This window comes from Lineus longissimus, chromosome 18 (assembly GCF_910592395.1).
Source record: "Lineus longissimus chromosome 18, tnLinLong1.2, whole genome shotgun sequence".
NCBI classification, from domain to species: Eukaryota; Metazoa; Nemertea; class Pilidiophora; order Heteronemertea; family Lineidae; genus Lineus; species Lineus longissimus.
Window position 1 is genome coordinate 15,061,148 of NC_088325.1, and position 13,441 is coordinate 15,074,588.

Here is a 13,441-nt window from a genome sequence, read left to right on the forward strand (position 1 = left end):
GAAGTCAAAATGGGTGGTTGTCCTTCCGATCCCTTCCTTCACAAATCTATCTATCAAAGCTGTTATAAAATCAAATCAAATCATTTGGGATTTAAGGTATATCCACAAAAAAAAACGTGATCAAAGACACCAGAGAAACCAATCAAAAAAAAAAAAAAAAAAAAAAAAAAAAAATAAGCTGCTGGCTATTACCAACACCAAACTCGGAGTCATACGGACATGAGCTTTGCGCTACTGTAGCAATCATATGCATCTCAAAATGCTGAGTGGTAGGGCTGACATCGCACATAGCGCAATCCAAGTCAAAAGCACAGCAAGCAATTGCATCAGTATTGCGACACATACTTTGAGACAACAATACAAAAAGGTCACAAGGGCAGCAAGGTTTCCAATATCAAAACTACTGCCCTAAGGGAGACAGGAACAGGAGACAAACCCCGGTATCACATTTCGAACTTGAACCCACTTACTTGATAACATTTACAAAGGGCTATAAAACATAACTGAGTCATGAGAGTGCACTTTGATATAAATTGATGTAAAAGACAATTTTGCAATCCCTCCGGAGTAGATGATACCCTTGTGACATTGAAAGAGGATTCAGATAGAGTAACCCTTTGTTAATTGATGGAATGTTGACAGATTCTTATATTTTTGTCTCCTGACTGCTGACTTTTTTTCGTGCAAAATGACAATTGGAATATACATAACTAAGTTCTGTAATCCTTCAGGTAAACGTTGTTTATTCCTTCACGGTTTACCATGGCAAGGCACTTCTTTTATTTGCAAGTATCAACTAGGTGTCTTGCCTCAATCAATGATTAATGGTAATCAAAATGTATCCCTATCAAAGAAATCATGACCATGCTGGCAAAGGTTCAGAGGGTCGACAGTAATACCGCATTTGTCGCCCTGGAGACCCTAACATAACCGTCGTAGTGCATGATCACAACGGTGATCCGTGCCGCTTGGCAGAAATTCAATAGTATTAAATTTTAAATACGTGTTGGGTGATGCTTGATGGATTCCGAGCCTCAGGGAATATCAGCAATGCTGACATGTTCTGTTCCACTGTGGCTCTGACCGAGGTGCATGTACGTGTATGTGTAGAACTTCGTTGCTAATGCATAGCTACTTCTGTTCAGCTCGACCGACAACCATACACTGTCAAGTTTCATCAGGGAGTGGACGATTACTGTGTGTACTAATATACAGCACCATGGAAGAATTGTGTAGATAATTCAGCAACACTTGAGATGAGATGGACTATATTTGTAGAGAGCAAGTAGATTGTAATACAGTTATCATAAAACAGGACATTCATCTCAAATATGGATGTTTACACTTATCCTCTCTGAATGAGTAAAGGCATTTTCTATTGGTTATGCTGCTGATTGAGCCAGAGACTTGGGGTTACGTTATTATTCAAGCTAAGTAAAATTGTCTACAAGAACAGCAGATCATGATGCCTTAACCTTTCTCCAATGGACACAGTAGCTTACTCGGGATTAACCTTCAGGTATTAAGCCATGACTTGGCCTCAGTCCTTTGTTTTAACCCGCTCAGCATTTAGACCCAAATCACTTAATGGTCTGTTGAGTTGATCCTGCCATGGATCTAGAATATGTCACGTGGACATGATCCTCTTATCTTAAATACATGTAAAACTAGCTGACACAATCGCCCTTTTGTCATGATAATTCTACCTTAAAGCCCTATTGAATCCCTATAAACACATTGGGGCAACGACAGTAGGCCTAAACAGTTGCCAAAGGCAGCCACCAAGGGCTTCATCAAAGGTCGCTTTTTCTATCGTTTTACTTTATCCCTACGCTGTAGCCTTGAAATAGGGCCATCTTAGGATGCAGTTAGAATACCATGAAACTTTATAGAGCTCATAGACACTAAAGAGATTGCGAAGTCCGTTTAATGAGCTCTAGGGCTGCCGAAGGTGGGGATTTGAATCAATGAGGTGTGATGACAGAAGCTACCTATGCTAGGATTGTGATTTCCCATTAAGGGTTAAGAGCCTTATCATGGGATACAGAACAGTTGGATAATCACCCCAATGGCTTGCAGAAAAAGGGACACGCTGTACAGATTATCCTTAGAGGGGACACTTCAGCGGATTTTAGTGCTGTTGGCAGGAGCAAGATTAAGGTTCTTGGGCCCTCTTCAGTAGAACTCTGTTCTGGTTCATCCGTTACTGATGTCCTCTTTGAACACTGTTCCACATAGCTGACCTCTATGTACATGAATATGTACACCAGGTATACAGCTGATCAAAGCAAACATAGGTTGGAATAGCTAGTGCAATCGCGCCAAGGCAAACTTGACAAAGAAAGTCTGTACATAAGTGTACAATCGCGAAGGAAATTCATTATGATTATCAACATGTTCAGTTAAAATTGACTGAACTGATTAACTTGAGGGTGTAGGTGGTAGATAGGAACCTATTGTATAAGTGTATTTTGAGGCGCGTTTCTGATGCATTAAGGATTAGCAGCTTGAATTCGTCTTGTACCCTTCTGTGTTTGCTGATCATCTCACTACCATTACCAAATGAACTTCGCAGTAGCAGGAGCTACCACTTCTGACTTTTCCATCCGAAGGATGTTTTTGCCAACAAAATATTACTGTTAATGAGTAAATTTCTTGTTAATTGCCTTTATTTCGTCGTATCAACAATGGTTAATGATAATAAGAGTTGACGAGCAATTAGTGTTATTAGCATTGTTCTCTTAGATAACAATTCATTTTACCGTATGCTGGTTTATTGCAATATAATGATTTACGACATTCTCTGAGATCGGTGTGCTATGGATAAGGGACATTAATTAATCTGATGTATCTTTGAGTATCTGCTGGTGTGGCTGTGGTTCTGTAACGAAATGGTTAAAGCTGTCATGTGTGCACAAATCTCCAGCGGCTAAGTTGGAAATCACAAACGCCTTCTCTCGCACAGCTACAGTGGGTTGACCTCGGACGACAGCGGTCACTAGATTGGGTTTTGAATACACGACCTTAGTATTAAGAATCAGACACTACGCACCAAGAATCAGACACTACGCACCACCATCACATTAGATCCACTCTATCCCGAACGTGGCAGCACCGGTCCAAATCAATACCCAGATTCAACTTACATGCATCGAGACTCCACACAGCTCGTCATGCAAATTCCAGATTTCCCATCCAACCAGTCGAGGAGATGCTGAATGAGTAGAGAGGGGAACTGGTTTAAACGGATTTTGGATTAGCTGTGAATAAGAAACGCTTCCATGCCCTGGGCCAGAAGGATTTAGCAGTTATTTCTTGAGATTTTTGTTTGCTCACAGAATCTCTGAGGTTTCATTAGTGGAGTATTTACGACTAGACCTTGTAGATTTCATTGGTTCATCATCTTGTGTATGCTTTGGATAGTGCATTCTCTATTGGATATACCGTTCTCACCAGAGAAGAAATAGGTAAGGGATAGCTTTGTGGTTCTCAACCTATTTTTGGCTTAATTATTTTCACCGAATGTTCTAAGGGAGACTGACTATACACTATTTAGATGGATACCAAGAAGGATAGCTAATTCCATTAGCGGTAAACTAAATATCGCGTTTGTTGCCGTAATTTGATGGTCAAAATGTATTTGAGTTGAAAATTTTGCACTACTATTCGCATTCGCAAAAATAAACTCTCGTGAAACTTTCACGATTTACAATGTTGCTCCTGTTTTGCGGTAGGATGATCATTTTAGTAAGATCACTGAATTGGACAGAATCCCAATTAAAAAAGTGACCCTATTGGTATGAGAACTCCCCCCAAAACAATATTGTAGCCAATACTAATGACCCACCGTTTGCTCATTATTTGACGGAAACTGCTCGTAACCGCAGGGCACTCCTTTCCGTGCTCAAGGAACACTGCAAAAACATTACTGGATATCCTGCCTCTTTCTTATGGAGAAACTCGAATGGCCAAACATGTTTTTATCAACGGTTTATATAGCCTTGTTATTGTATTATTGGATAAGGGAGGGGGGCATCTCGAAGTATTATGGTAACCGGATGAGGGAAGTTGGCTTTGTTTTTTGGGAGTTGAATGGTTGGGGCGGGCGGGGGGGGGGGAGCGTTTGATACTCTGTTAGTCTGCAATTGATTTAAACAGAGCAGAGGAGTAGCATGCTTTCAGTGTCATCAAATTGCCAGTCGCTAGTGTAGTTCATGCGTGCAAATATACAGGGTTCGTTAGTCCAGTTGAATTGGTAGAGACATTATAAGACCTACACCATGGATACTTGGCTATTTTCATAACCCCCCCCCGGCTCTTATTTCCAATTTCAAACAGGAGGTGGTATCAGTAACCCTGTCCGTCTGCACCAGACATCAGCCTCAGCAGCGGGTGGTTAACCTATTGTGGGGCTTTTTTGCGCGTTGGCCTATGTTGAAGGAAGCACACACAGAATGATTTTGCTCTGAAGAAATCAAAAGTATCGAAAACGCCCACAGGGACTACTCGAAGGTCGGTAGGAATTCAACCTTTTCGTGGCACCAGTCAGGAACAGGGGGCGCCTGGAATTCAGAAACGATTTGAAAAACCCAGTCTAACGACTTCTAAAGGTCACTGTCAGCAATGAAATCAGCTATGCAGGCTACCCAACACGCCAACTTTACTTATCACGAAGAAAGACGCTGAAGAGAGACTGCCGACTATTAGTCTAGCTTGCTTACATAATTACATAATTGGGTTGCCATGACATGATCTTTCCATCACCACCTAAAAAAGTGGCGTGGTGTGCCTTCCTCAGAGGTGTCAACGGAATTGCGATGAAAAAGCCGCCATCCTGTTGACTCACTGCCGGTGTCACACTAAAGTATGTCCCCATTAATTTGCCCGAATTGCGAGAAACAGCGAAAAAACAGTGACAAAGCAGAGCTTTTTGAAAGAGTCTCGTGCTCATCATTTTCTTTCGAGAGTAAGTCTTTCAAAATGCTGGTTTCAGTTGATTTATTCGTGGTGTTAGGTGTAAAGGGTGTGAGTCAAGAGGTGTAGAAAATAATGAGGAACACCTCACAAAAACATGTTGGTTTTACATCAAATATGATTCTTTTTGATAACTTCTGTAGCTACAAAGAAGTAATGAGCGAAACCGCTGACTTTCTGAAGAAGAAAAACTGTAGGCGAGTTTTATCAGGAATTACAACTGGGGCATACTTTTGTTTTATCATTTTGACAGCCTTGTTACAGTAAATTTTCGCTCTTCACTTAAACGTGTGACTCTGCCATCGTTTCTAAACACTGTTCCTGTAGGTTCAGAGAGGTCGAGTCAAACACTAATCCTGCTGGCTGGGACCTGGGGCATGTCTTGACTGATTGGCCCATAACTGACATCCAGCTGAACGCTAGAATACTTCAGAAAGTGATTTAGTTGACAAATACAGTATCTCTCTCATGAGATGACACGTCTGTGTGAAAACCCATAGCCTCAATCTCAGCTACTGCATTTTATTTCGCCGAAAATAAACAGAACAGTAATTATCTCATAACATATGTGGCACTGTTTGCCTATTAAGAAGTGATACCTCTGCTAGTTCGGTCCTGGCCTACTTTCCCAGGCCTGTGTGGTCTATCATACCATAGAGTACAACCTCAACTAGGGTTATCAAACCTGATGTTGACACTGAGTTCACCTTGGTTTACCAGAAAATAATGTATGTTCATCTATTTTATCTGTATAATAGTGCATAGAGAATTAGTTCAACTTGAGATGAAAGAGACTTTTGATAGGCCAGCTCTGTCATCAACTTGCATTCATTCAACTATTTCTTTCGTAGTTATTTTTAGATGTTGCAATTACTTCTTCGTCTTATCATACTGCTGTCGTTGAATGATACAAAAATGTCCATGTTTTCACTTTAATATCCAATACATATATTGCTTACCTGTCAAATTAATATTCTCCTTATGCTGAGCAAATACATTGCCTAATATGCATAGCAATTCTGTTGGAGGCCAGGCACTCAAAATATCACAAAACTGTCATAACAAAATCAAACATTCATTATGTTTTGTCTCATTTCAAAACTCGTATGGACTGACATGACTGAATCCAAAGATGAATGCTGCCAAAAAAATTTCAAGTCGAAATATTTTTTTCACTTGTTTTTTTCTGCTCAAAATGAAGAAACACCATCAGTCCCAAAAAATATTGACTTTGAAAATTTTTCAGAATTTTGAACTTATATGAAAAAATTCAACTCTGAAGGATGAAAAAATTTCTGAGTCCAGATATTTTTTCCACTTGTTTTTTTTCTGCTCAAAATGAAGAAACATCGGTCCCATGAGTGGTCATGTTACTGGGGTTCCACTGTATTTAGATACGGCAGTCAATGTGATCTAAGCATACATACTTTGAAATGTAAATTATAGGCCTAATGACCTTTGCCCTTCGGCCTCGACAATATTTCCAACACTATCACAACCTTTGTTCCCTGAATTGGCGATCGATGGCTTCCGCCGCAACCTTCATCAACAGGCATTATGATTAATAGAGGCGAATTATTTCTCCGGTTTGGAAGTCACATTACTCCATTAGGAGATTGTTATGTGTAATGAGAGTTATTATTCTGTTTTTGTCACCGTAAGTTGACGTGTTTTTGTGTTGTGTTCGTTTGAAACAGTATGTAGAATGCAATGATATTCACTCTGGTCAGTGTCATTATTCATATATCACCCATGTGCTGGTTGGATTTATCCCAGAATCCAGCTATAAAACTGTCCACGCAAAAAAGAAAGTGGCAGAGGAAGTAGAAATCAGACAAAAATACAGTGTGCTGTGTGGTCTGTAGTCATTGACTTATTTTCTGATAAGTTTCAGTTCTGATATTCTGACCAACCAGTGCTTTTTATCAGGTCGTCGATCTTCCATGACATATGGAGGAAGGTATGAAGGCGATGTCAAATACTTAAGTTCTGCTTAATAGTAGTAGGTAAGCAGCACGACCACCATATAGTACGCTGAATATTTCTTGGAGTCAGAGCAACACATGCCATCATTTTCATGCATACATCCATCGGTTGTATGCTTACGCAAATAAATCACTTGCTTTAAATGGTGAAGTGCATTTGATTAATTAACTAAAGCGTTTCATACAATCAAGGTTGGAAAAAAACATACCATTTATCACCCGTGGGGCAGAGAATAATTAATTTATACGTTTAAATTTGCTATTATAAATCAGGAGGCGACGTGATGAATGGAATTTTGCTAGCTGCATGCTACCAACTTTACTGTTGCTTCGTTTCGTTGCAACATGGCAAATACTATTTATGTACGTAACTTTGTAGATAAATGTACCGTGAATTATTTCACACTAGAGGTGGAAGGTTTTTTGGTTTCATTTCACCTCAAGTTGTCTGTATATTCTGTTGAAGATAGCGTACAGATCATTCTAATTTCCTTGCCAATATCATGTCAATGATTCCCTGCTGCACATCGATCTTAACTCCACAAGTTTGGCTCCGGGAACCATGAAGCAGGACCCCCTGGGTGCCATGATTTGCTGAGCGTGTTGTGTTCCCATAAAGTCTCTACGAGCGCACTGCTTCGCATGCTAAGTAACATTTTATCATTGTAACGACTCGGCAGGTTTTCGTGAAGGGATGGTAAATTACTAAAATATGCCATGTTTGCGGATGTGTACGTTTTCTTGCAAATTGAGGAAAGCATTGAGATCGTAAAATATGCAAAACAGGTTAATTGATGCTGGCTAGCCTTATGGTCTGCTGCAGCCCATAGACAACATTCTTATATCCTTTTGATAACATATATGATGGCTCCATATGGTCTTGTGGCAGACCTGGTCAAAATCCTGCTCCTTTTCTTCTTTGACCTGTTCATGTGTATGAAGATTTGGCTCAAACCTTTTGCTCTTTACATCATGAAAGACAGTAAAATGGTAACCTACTTCAAACTGGAACCAATACAACTGCTGCCATTAGAGGCAAGGTTAGAATTACCGAGGGGGGTGCATAATTGCTAAATACAACCTGCAGCAATATACAGAGGTATTTGGACTTCAATGTTGATTTCATCAACTTTGTTTACTATCTGATAATTCCATGAGGCCAATGAACAGATCAAACGTCTAGACACACGACGGACTACATTCAATCGTTGGAAATCAAATTGCTGTATTATTAGCCTACCAGAAGACGGCATCTTTCGCCTCGGAGCCATTTCATGGAAAATTCAACCAATTGCCAAATCAGCTTCAGCAGTCAGACCAGGTTGCGCCAAAACTCTCCAACACTTCATCAAATTCACTGAGGTTTTCCTGAAATCTTTCCACACGAATTCACCAAAGCTTGTGCTAGAAATACAGGTTATTCCAATTGCATTCTTGTCCTGAGATGGAGAAACCATGCACAGATTGCGAATTACTTCTTTTTACCTTCGGAAATGAGAGTTCAGACTTCATGATAGATGTGCAAAATACTGTGCATTCCAACGAAGTTTTTCCTGGAACATTTGGCAGACAGCATGAGAAGAAAATTGGTTGATGCCGTGTGGTCCAACCTTTAACACTTTCTTCTTTGTTTTCTCAGTGACTCCCATCAGACTGGACAAGGGATACTCGAACACACAAAAAATACAATGCATCATCTGAAACTGCTTGTTGAGACATCACTTTGCTCACATTTCATTGCAAATGGAGTTATGCATGTCAAGTAGGTAATCAACCTGTTCCGCTCTCAGCTAACAGGATTACAATGAAAAAAATGTCAGAAATGGCAATGGCTTTGATAGTTATCAGCATATTGGAGTCAAATAATGTTATTTGTCTGCGAATGCAACTTCTCTGCCCGTGCTTAGAGGTAGCGTGTTGAGATGATGTGGTGCCAACAACGTTATAATGCATTCTTAATGAATAGTATTGATGGAGGAAACGGGGTCACGATAAAGGAGAGAGATAAAATGGCGATGGCGGAGTTCGAAGCTTTGACTTGGCGGATGTGTGTCTGGTGGTCGAGGACATGGCTTGAACATTGCCAAACTCACATATTCTCTTCTGACCTCACCAATTTGCTATTCATTACCAACTGGTTTCCGAAGCTGACATAAGCCAATGACAGTGGCGGATCCGTGTGGCTTTGCACTTTAAAAAAGGTCTGGCTGATTTGTCTGCTCCGAATGATGCTCTAAAAGATGACTGTGGTCTTTGGACTGGGTATTGGTGCTGGAAGATTTTGCAAATATAGCCTAAGTGTCATTGCTGTGTGAAATCCGTGTGGACCATATGCAACTGGGTTCCCCACATTCAAAACGTGGTGAGAATGCATTGATTAATGCATTGAACAACACTCTCAAGCTTCAGCATAGCCACCATGTTGATAAACACATCAGACTTGCCACTCCATCTGAAGGGTTGTTTATTTCCTGTAAAGTGCCAGGTTTTTCAACACTTTGATATGGAAGTCATTGCATATTAAAACCCACTGATGAATATAGTTATCAAGAGACATGGGACACTAAAACCACTAGGGTCTGCTTCCTTGGCGACTAGCGTGAGTGGGGCTAAAACCAAAGTGATTAGGTGCTCTTTAGGGAAACCATCCTGGGCCAGTGTTTAATTCATGTTCATGTGGTATGTTATATATTCATGTTTGATATAGAATATCCTGTGGTGGACAAATTAGCTTCATAATATCTCCCTTCTTATCATTCGTAAGAAAATTGTCCGGATGCATTTCCACATTTGCCTATCAACCAATCAGTGGTTGTTGGTTCTGTCCAGAAAGGCTATAGGGTACTGATATATCTTGATAAAATAGCCCTGTGGCGAAGGAATTGGCATAATAATAATGCATGAGAAATGTGATTGATATCTTCATAAGAAAATTGCCTGGTTGACGCTGTAGGTGGGTGATTACGCTTTTTTGCAGTTTTCCCATTGGAAAATGTGTCCGTAACTATTTCACCAGGAGGTAGATATGTCTGATGGACCTGTGGTGAAAAAAATGCCATAATGATATCACCTAATCATAACGAGAAACAGGTGGTGTTATTTTCGCGACAGATTTATGTCTTATACAGCTGTTGTTTGGGAAAGTTGACTCCATCAGTAGCTGTTTTCCATTGAAAAGTTCTTTTTTCCGCTTTTCATTGTCCAACTTTTGATGTCAAGTCCACCTGCAGGTGAAGACGTCACTATTCCCTTCCTGTTGGTGCCTTTTGGCTCCAATGGTTCATTGGCAAAACGGCGTTATGCTTCCCTTTCTTACATCCGTGTCGGTATTTTCCATCGAAATGTACTTTACAAAGATTGCTGAAACACTTGACATACTTCCAAATTTGTCATAGGTGAATACTTTGATAATGAGTCAGGTCTGACAGCCTGCCACATCCTGTGATAGATCTTAATGGGGTGACAATGACAAAAAATTGTCTGCGGTTGAATACTAAAAGAAGTTATAATCAGTCTCTTTAATGATAGTTTATGCCCCCTTCCTCTGCAACAGTCCAAATAGGCCCACTTCTGAACGATTTGTGTATAAGCCCCAAATCCAGTTACACTGCTTACCAGGCCGCCTAGTGTCTTTGAGTTGTTCACACTGCAAGGGGCTATTCAGTAAGGTTCCAAATGCAATTGAAGTTAAAGTAAAAAGCTACATGAGATTCTTATCTTACTCATCTATTGACATCAGTTCTGTTGAGAGCACTTATCGTTGGGAAAGTGTCATATATTGTTTTGAAATATTTTGTACCATGTTTGACGATACTTGAGTGTTGGATGTGGTCCTCTCCTACGGTTGTCAATCATTTGACGGCCTCACTTTTACATGGAAGTGACCCACCTGGACGACAACTCGTGTACTTCAAGTAGAACGGTTGACAACGCTGAAGAGCAGGGAACTACTTCCTATTAAAGTATATCTTGACGAATGCTTTCTTTGTTGCCCATGTTTTGTTTGATCAGTTACAACTGGGCTGGACCAGGTATAGGTCTACAGATAGCCAGTCATCTGTTTTTGTTATGGACTCGAAAGAGGTGATCGAATAGGCCTATGCATGTTTGTAGCCTGCACTGACACCTCGTTGGTGTATTGAGAATTGAATCTCATATTTTGGCTTGACACCATATGAATGCTATTTAGGCCTATGCCCACAAGGTCACAAACGACTGAAAACAAATTTAGATTTAACTAGAAAAGTTAAACTGCGCAACTAAAGTTCCAGTATCCCACTGTTAAATACCATCATCATTATAAGAAAAACATAAAAAACTGTGTCAAGCATTTTTGTCCAATTTGTCTGGTATGTTCCAAGGCCTTTAGTCGGGTCAGAATAATAAGTTAGACTCATTCATGTGCGGTGGTTGCTGTATCATTTGGCTCTCTAAACAAGATATTGCCTTTTGACCAACTAGGCCATACTGATGATAAGAGAAATGCTGTTTCATAAGCACAGGCCTGCACTGCACCAACATCGAGGTCAGAGTGCGGCTGGTCCAGTAGTCATTCATCTAATGTCACAACAGCCTCCTGCTAAGCAACCGGGTGGTATAAGAGAGCTAAATCAATTACCATTCTAGGAGGGCTCAGTGGAAAACAGTCAAAGACGTTGTCGATGAAAATTGATCTTGTTGAACAATATCGATAATTAAAATGATTTTAAGATTGAACAGGACGAAAGACAGAATACTACATGCAACCTGCAGCTGGTCATAGTTAAACAGGGTCAACCCCATAGCTGCATGGCTGAAGGTCATGACGATGATGATGGTAAAGTCGAGGCCAAAATGTTGCAATGATGTTGAATACCATATTTCATTGGTGAAAGTATATCTGTGAGTTAAAGTATATATCATGGGTTCAAACGTACAAATGATTAAATGTATCATTTTCATAGATTGAATGCTTTATTGAGATATGATGGACGATGTTCCCATCTCATGGCTGATCAGTCGCGGCAAATTAGCAGCATTAAGTATCATTATATTCTCAGTAAAATAATGAGTCTGCACTCGGGTTATGGCGGCGAGAGTGGGCCCATGTGTAGGATGCAGTGAGTGGGGTTGATGGCACCAGAACCTAATCCTACGCTGTCCCTGACACCAATTTCACTAATTTTCCTGAAGCAGTTCAAATGGTCTTTATATAGGTTAGTGATAGACGAATTCCGGCCAAGGTGCTTATCAGTATTACTATTTAGGTGGTGACTTCTCATGAATTCGTGTTTGATTTAGTTCAATTGGTCTATAACTCTATAATTATGATGATGCCCAAAGCTATGAATTCAGAAGCCGCCATTTCTCCTATTCTGCAGCCGAATGGACTTTGTCATTTCTTGGTAGACTTTTGAACACCTTCTACTTTTTTCAGCTAAACAGCATTGCAGCTTCTGTAGCTTAAGGTTTTCTGTCTCTCATCTCTCAATACTCAGTATTTTTCACTTTCACTTCAATACAAAGAGCAGGTTGAAACCATAGGAGAGCCAAAGAACATCTTGAAGACCTGATTCAAATTGATCCGAAGTTATCAGTCATGTTTTCCTTGAAGAAGTCTGCCTGCTGCGTACAGCTAACTAAGGCTACCTCTACTTCAACTAGCCATGCTGTGCTACATTGCTGCACGCCTCGGGTACCAAGAGCTAACTCACCTTTAGCTTACTTCGGACTGATATACATTTTACACAGAGTTGTGTTATTGAGAGTACATAGAAGTATTAACAGGTCAGCTGGAATTGGAATGTACAAACTTCATCAACTTCAGCTGTTACCATTCTTCGGCCATTTTCTGTAAACACCAATGTTTTGTTGAAGAGCAGTTGCTTCATATTCCTCTTCTTTATGTTGCTGTGGGTCTTGTGGGGGAATGAATCTCCGTGGGTTCAAGGGGATTCATGCCAACACACCAGGTCGAACCATACCAAGCATGACTGGGTTGTTCGAACAGCTCTAGAACTGATACTGACACACATGTCATTTCTTTCTTCTGGGTTGCCAAATGCGACTTCCTTCGTCTCGATAGGAAACCCTCACGAAGCCTTCATTACTGTTGTCAGCTGTTAGCCCAAGAACAAATGAACTCTGGGAAGTTGTCTTGCTGCATTGTATGGAGAACAAGGTTTCCACTGCGCTCCGAGAAGCAGAACGCTGATCTTACTCCCAACAATCCTATACGAGAGCAGATAAGCAGGAGTTACTGAAATGGCTTCACTTCCACACTAAATGCCCACTGAATCATTCCCATTGATCCGGCAAGCAGGTTAAACTGTTTTAGTGTCGGTGATGATGTCATCTTTAGTAGGAGTTGGGTTGTTTGTATTGCGGGGTAGAATGATGTGTTCTTGAACATAGCTGTATGGGGTACGCCGGTGTACGTGCTCTCACCTGGTACCAGTGGCGGGTTGTACCATCAGGGGACAGCTTCATGATTTCGTGGCTTG

The 13,441-nt window shown here is 40.5% G+C and overlaps 1 protein-coding gene across 11 annotated transcripts in view; it reads left to right on the forward strand.

Annotated features, from left to right (window-relative positions):
* The window catches only part of LOC135502335 (roundabout homolog 2-like), a 135,359-nt gene that overhangs the window by 52,021 nt on the left and 69,897 nt on the right, over positions 1–13,441 (forward strand). Inside the window, exon 1 of one of the 11 annotated variants that reach the window (XM_064795088.1) lies at positions 3,200–3,467. The exons of the other annotated variants lie outside the window; for them this stretch is intronic. The gene's annotated coding sequence lies outside the window, so the exon portion shown is untranslated. Of the gene's footprint in view, positions 1–3,199; positions 3,468–13,441 lie in introns of those variants that run through there. 11 annotated transcript variants of the gene reach the window in all.